We start from the raw sequence: 6,000 nt of genomic DNA, 5'->3' as shown, positions 1-6,000 counted from the left end.
CTGTTTGGGGATGCCGGAGAAAGAGAGCATTCCCTCATGTTTGATTATGTCTCAGTCTCAAGCTCTTTTCTTGGATCTGGCCAATGGCCTTCGCAAGTGCTCTGCCCCTCCAGCTATAATACTGGACCTTTTGGGTGTTTCTCCCATAGCAGATATATGAGTATCAGGTGGTATCCCTCCCATGGGAGGGATGCAATTTCTTTGTTTTTTTTTCCTTCCCTGCTCCCTTCCCCCAGATGCAGTGGATTTCTACCTTACCCTAAGGTGATGGGTTTTGTTACTCTTCCCCCTGGAGATTAAGCCTTTCATCCCGTAGTGGAGATAGAGGAGGTGGGTTTGGGAAGTTTGGGCAGTGACTGCTATTCCCTTTCTCAAGTCAGCACCATGAAAACAAGCTTTCTCAAGAATTCTTCTAAATCTTTTCTATGAGTGCTGCCAGCAAGAATGTGCAAACACCTCTGTATCTTCAGCATCTGGGGGCTTTACACTCTCACACTAAGCTCACTCTCAGTCTCTAGCAATTTCTGAAAACATTTTAGCTATATCTTCTATTCATTTTATGTAGAGTCTAGCAAAGTGCTATTTATCTTTGTAGGCATCTGTCCCTCCATATTTGAAGTTTCTTGTTTGCCTTGAGACCTCAATTCTTTGATGGGTCCTATTTTTTCCGTTTGCAAAAGCAAGAATGACATCCTTTTTTAAAAACTATGATTTATTGTCAAATTGGCATCCATACAACACCCAGTGCTCATTCCAATAGCTGCCCTCCTCAATGCCCATCACCCACTTTCCCCTCTCCCCCACCCACCATCAACCCTCAGTTTGTTCTCTGTATTTAAGAGTCCTTTATGGTTTGCCTCCCTCCCTCTCTGTCTATAACTTTTTTTCCCCCTTCCTTTCCCCCATGGTCTTCTTTTAAGTTTCTCAAGATCCACATATGAGTGGAAACGTATGGTATCTGTTTTTCTCTGACTGACTCATTTCACTTAACATAATACCTCCAGTTCATCCATGTTGCTGCAAATGGCAGGATTTCATTCTTTCTCGTTGCCAAATAGTATTCCATTGTATATATAATTTTTTTTAGTGTTTATTTATTTTTGAAACAGAGAGAGACAGAGCACAAACAGGAGAGGGGCAGAGAGAGGGAGACAGAATCTGAAGCAGACTCCAGGCTCTGAGCTGTCAACACAGAGCCCGATGTGGGGCTTGAACTCATGAACCACCAAGATCAAGACCTGAGCCAAAGTCAGACGCTTAACTGACTGAGCCACCCAGGTGCCCCATCATATATATAAACCACATCTTCTTTATCCATTCATCTGTTGGCGGACATTTAGGGTCTTTCCATAATTTGGCTATTGTTGAAAGCACTGCTTTATACATAGGGGTACATGTGCCCCTATCAATCAGCACTCCTGTATCCCTTGGGTAAATTCCTAGCAGTGCTATTGCTGGGTCATAGGGTAGGTCTATTTTTAATTTTTTGAGAAACCTCCACACTGTTTTCCAGAGAGGCTGCACCAGTTTGCATTCCCACCAACAGTGCAAGAAGGCTCCCGTTTCTCCACATCCTCGCCAGTATCTATAGTCTCCTGATTTGTTCATTTTAGCCACACTCTGACTGGTGTGAGGTGTATCTCAGTGTGGCTTGATTTGTATTTCCCTGATGATGAGTGATCTTGAGCATGGTTTCATGTGTCTGTTGGCCATCTGGATGTCTTCTTTGGAAAAGTGTCTATTCATGTCTTCTGCCCATTTCTTCACTGGATTATTTGGTTTGTGGAGTTTGGTGATTATTTGTGGAGTTTGGTGAGTTCTTTATAGATTTTAGATACTAGCCCTTTACCCGATATGTCATGTGCAAATATCTTCTCCCATTCATCAGTTGCCTTTTACTTTTGTTGATTGTTTCCTTTGCAGTGCAGAAGCTTTTTATTTTGATGAGGTCCCAATAGTTCATTTTTGCTTTTAATTCCCTTGCCTTTGGAGATGTGTCGAGCAAGAAATTGCTGTGGCTGTGGTCAAAGAGGTTGTTGCCGGCTTTCTCTTCTAGGGTTTTGATGACTTCCTGTCTCACATTCAGGTCTTCCATCCATTTTGAGTTTATTTTTGTGTATGTGTAAGAAAGTGGTCTAGTTTCATTCTTCTGCATGTTGCTGTCCAGTTATCCTGCACCAATTGTTAAACAGACTGCCTTTTTTCCATTGGATACAAGAATGATATTCTTTATAAGTCTCTACATCTCCAACCTGACACCAGAAGTATTTTAATCTTCAATTCAATAACAATGGAGAATTAAATAAATGAAAGTTTATTCTATGCAACAGGTATTATTATTATTGTTGTTACTATTATACTTATATTAAAATGGAAGTCATTTGAATATGTTAAATGAGTAAGTAATTATAGGAACAACGAAGAAATATCAAGACATATTTTGGGAATTTTTTTCAGTTGCATCAGAAAGTATAATTGGAATTTATTGTCTTTGAGAATTTTGTATAGAATTGTGAGAAAGTAAAATTAAAGTGATACACAAATCAATTAAAGTCAATCAATTACCACATTAATAGAATGAAAGAAAAGAATCATATAGTCATCTCAATAGATGCAGAAAAGGCATTTGACAACACTGAATATCAATTCACATTAAAAATGCTTCATAAATTAAACATAGAAGGAAAATTCCTCAAAAAGTTAAAAATGGAATTACCATATGATATAGCCGTTTCACTTCTAGGAATATACCCAAAGGAAATGAAAACACTTAACTCAAAAGATATCTACACACCTGTGTTTACAGCAGCATTATTTATCATAGCCAAGACATGGAAACAATCTAAGTGTCCACTGATGGTTGAATGGATAGGGAAATTGTGATATACACACATATATATAATAAATTAGTTATATAATTATAAATAAATTATATTTTATACCATATAGATTATATTAATATTACATACAACACTAATATTAATATATTCTATTAAGTTATGTATACCATAGCTGAAGAAATTATGAAATCCTTTTGTGACAACATAGATGAACCATGAGGACATTATGCTAAGTGAAATAAACCAGAGAAAGAAAGATAAATCTCATTTAAATGTAGAATCTAATAATAATAATAAAAAAGACCAGTCAAACGTATACAAAAAAAAGGTCAGATTTGTGGTTACCAGAAGTAGGAGGGGGAAGGGAAATTGCAGGAAGGGGGTCAAAAAGTACAAAATTCCAGTGATAAGATAAATAAGTATCATGGATATAATGTACAACATGGTGACTATAGCTAACACTGCTGTATGATATATAGGGAAGTTGTTAAGATAGAAGACCCTAAGAGTTCTCATCACAAGAATTTTTTCCCCCTTTTTATTGTATCTATATGAGACGGTGGATGCTACCTAAATCTATTGTGGTAATCATTTTTTAATGTATATAAATCAAAACATCATGCTATATACCTTAAACTTATACAGTGATGTATGTAAGTTATTTCTCAATAAGACTAGAATAAACAAGGAGCCTTCTATTGTTACATTACACCTATCAAAAAAAGTGTGATTTAATGAATTCTTAATCTGATTGAGGAGGCCCTTATTTCCCTAGCATATCAGATTGGATAATTTCAGCTGCATGTAGCAGAAAATTATGACTTAAATCATTTAAACAATGGAAAACTTGATATCTTGAAAGATGTCTGGAGATGGTGGTTCTAAGTTTGGTGAATTCAGAGCCTCAACCAAGACTCATCTCTAGACTGAAATAATGTAAAGAGAATCATTTCCAGTGACTCATGGAAGCCAAGCCAGAGCAGACATGGAGCCCAGGCACTGGCATGTGTGAATGTGTCCCTCAGAAATATCAGCCCAGGCCCTGCACGCATCCCAGAACCGACAAAGTGGAGATAGTACTTTCCAGGTTCCACATACATCATTCAGATGGTCTGTGGCCATTTGTCAACTTCCTTTCTGCAATTCTGACTTTGATAACAGTGGCATGTGATGAGCCAGGATTATTCTAAGTACTTTACAAGCGATAGCTCATGTAATGCTCACAAATGATGCTCTGAGGCAGTTCCTGTTATTATTCCCATTTTACAAACAGGGAAGGTAAAGTCCAGTGGAGCCTAGTTGCTTGCTTAAGGTCACAAAACTAAGAAGAAATGCACATGGGATCTGAATATAACTTCTTAATTCAAACTCACATGTAATATGTTGTCCTGCCTTGAATATTTTCTATCCTTGATATTTCTTTTTTTGGGCTAATCTTTCTCTGTTCCACTCATCAGTTCTTCTCCTTGTTCCAAAGATAAGAGCTCTCCCCAAAGTGCTATTTTCCTCTTCCTCTCTGAGCTCTCTTGATCCCAAGGCTAAACTACCATACTACCATTTAACACTTTCTTCTCTATCTTCAAACCACCAACACATCTTCTCTCAACGCCATTTCAGCTGATGCATTGCTTCTTTTTTTTTAAATTTTTTTTAAATTAAAAAAATTTTTTTTTTTTTTTTTTGAGACAAAGAGAGACAGGGCATGAGCAGGGGAGGGGCAGAGAGAGAGGGAGACACAGAATCCCAAGCAGGCTCCTGGCTCTGAGCTGTCAGCACAGAGCCCGACGCAGGGCTCAAACTCACGAACCGTGAGATCATGACCTGAGCTGAAGTCAGACGCTCAACCGACCGAGCCACCTAGGCGCCCCTGATGCATTGCTTCTTAGCCCACCAGAAAGAGGAAAGTACTCACAAGAGAACCTCCACATGCTTGCCACCAATCCTCCATACTTTTTTTTTTTAATTTCACTGGTTGCTTCTTCTTAGTGTCTTTTATTGTTTCCTGCACTCTTCAGATCTTCAAACATGAGGTCCTCATGCTCACATCTTGAAACTTGATGATTCCCACATCCATTTCTAGTCCAGACCTTCCCTCAGAACTTCTGTATATGGCCTGTCTCTTTGGTGTCTTTCCTTGTATGTAGGCATTTCAAACAACAAGCCCCAAACTGAAACCCAATTGCATTCACCACAAAAACCTACTTCCCTGCTTCTTCTCCAACTCTTTAAAAGACAAGTGCTCAGTGCTCAGACCCCCAAACCACGTAGTCATCCCTGATTCTTCCAGCACTCTCCATTTAATTAGTCAACAAATTCATCTGGGTTTAACTTCAAAATATATCCAGAATATATCAGAGCTACAACGCCTTCCTACCCTGAATTTTATAATCACTTCTTGTGGCAAAGAGTGTCATCTGACACACAATGTATCCTTTATCATTAAGAGAGCCTGCCTTTTAGCTGGCACGTGACTTCTCTGAGTAAAAACTATACTAGTCAGGCTTCCTTGCATCTCAGCAAGGCACATGTCTAAGTTCTGGCCAATGGGATGTTAGCACATGTGCTATGCGAGCTTTGAAGAAACACACCTAAAGTGAGGAAGCATGCCTCTGTTCTGCTCTTTCCTCCAGCTCGAATGCCCCAAGTTCTGCTTCTTGCCATCTGGAATGTGGACAGAATGGCTGAAATAAAACAATCCCCAGAACCAACCTGGGAGGATTGGAATTTTATAAGGGGAGCTTATAGGTGTCCTTACTGAATGACGTTCTTTCATTCCATCCACTTATTAAGGAGATGTATAAGAAGACCCCCAGAACCTTTCTCTGTGATTTGTATCTTTAGGACTCATTTTATTCATTCCTTTTATCTGTATTAGATAGCATAATTAAAACTGATTTAAGGCCAAATTGGAGTATGTTAAAAAGGTGACTATCCCCTATTCTGTCAAGAAGGGAGAAAGGAAAGGGAGAAAGTGGCATTTAAAATACTAGGAACTGTACTCTGGTCTTTTATCATGTTATCAAGCTGAGCCCTCACAACAACCCTGCTTGGCAGGGTTATTACCCCCTTTAATGGGTGAGATATTCAAGCCCCAGCGAGGCTCCCTGAACATGGTGCTGAAATGGTAAGGCTAGGTTTGACCTCAGTGACTGAGTATGAA

Source organism: Acinonyx jubatus, chromosome C1, assembly GCF_027475565.1.
Source record: "Acinonyx jubatus isolate Ajub_Pintada_27869175 chromosome C1, VMU_Ajub_asm_v1.0, whole genome shotgun sequence".
Classification (NCBI taxonomy): domain Eukaryota; kingdom Metazoa; phylum Chordata; class Mammalia; order Carnivora; family Felidae; genus Acinonyx; species Acinonyx jubatus.
Note: the sequence above shows the minus strand (reverse complement) of the source record.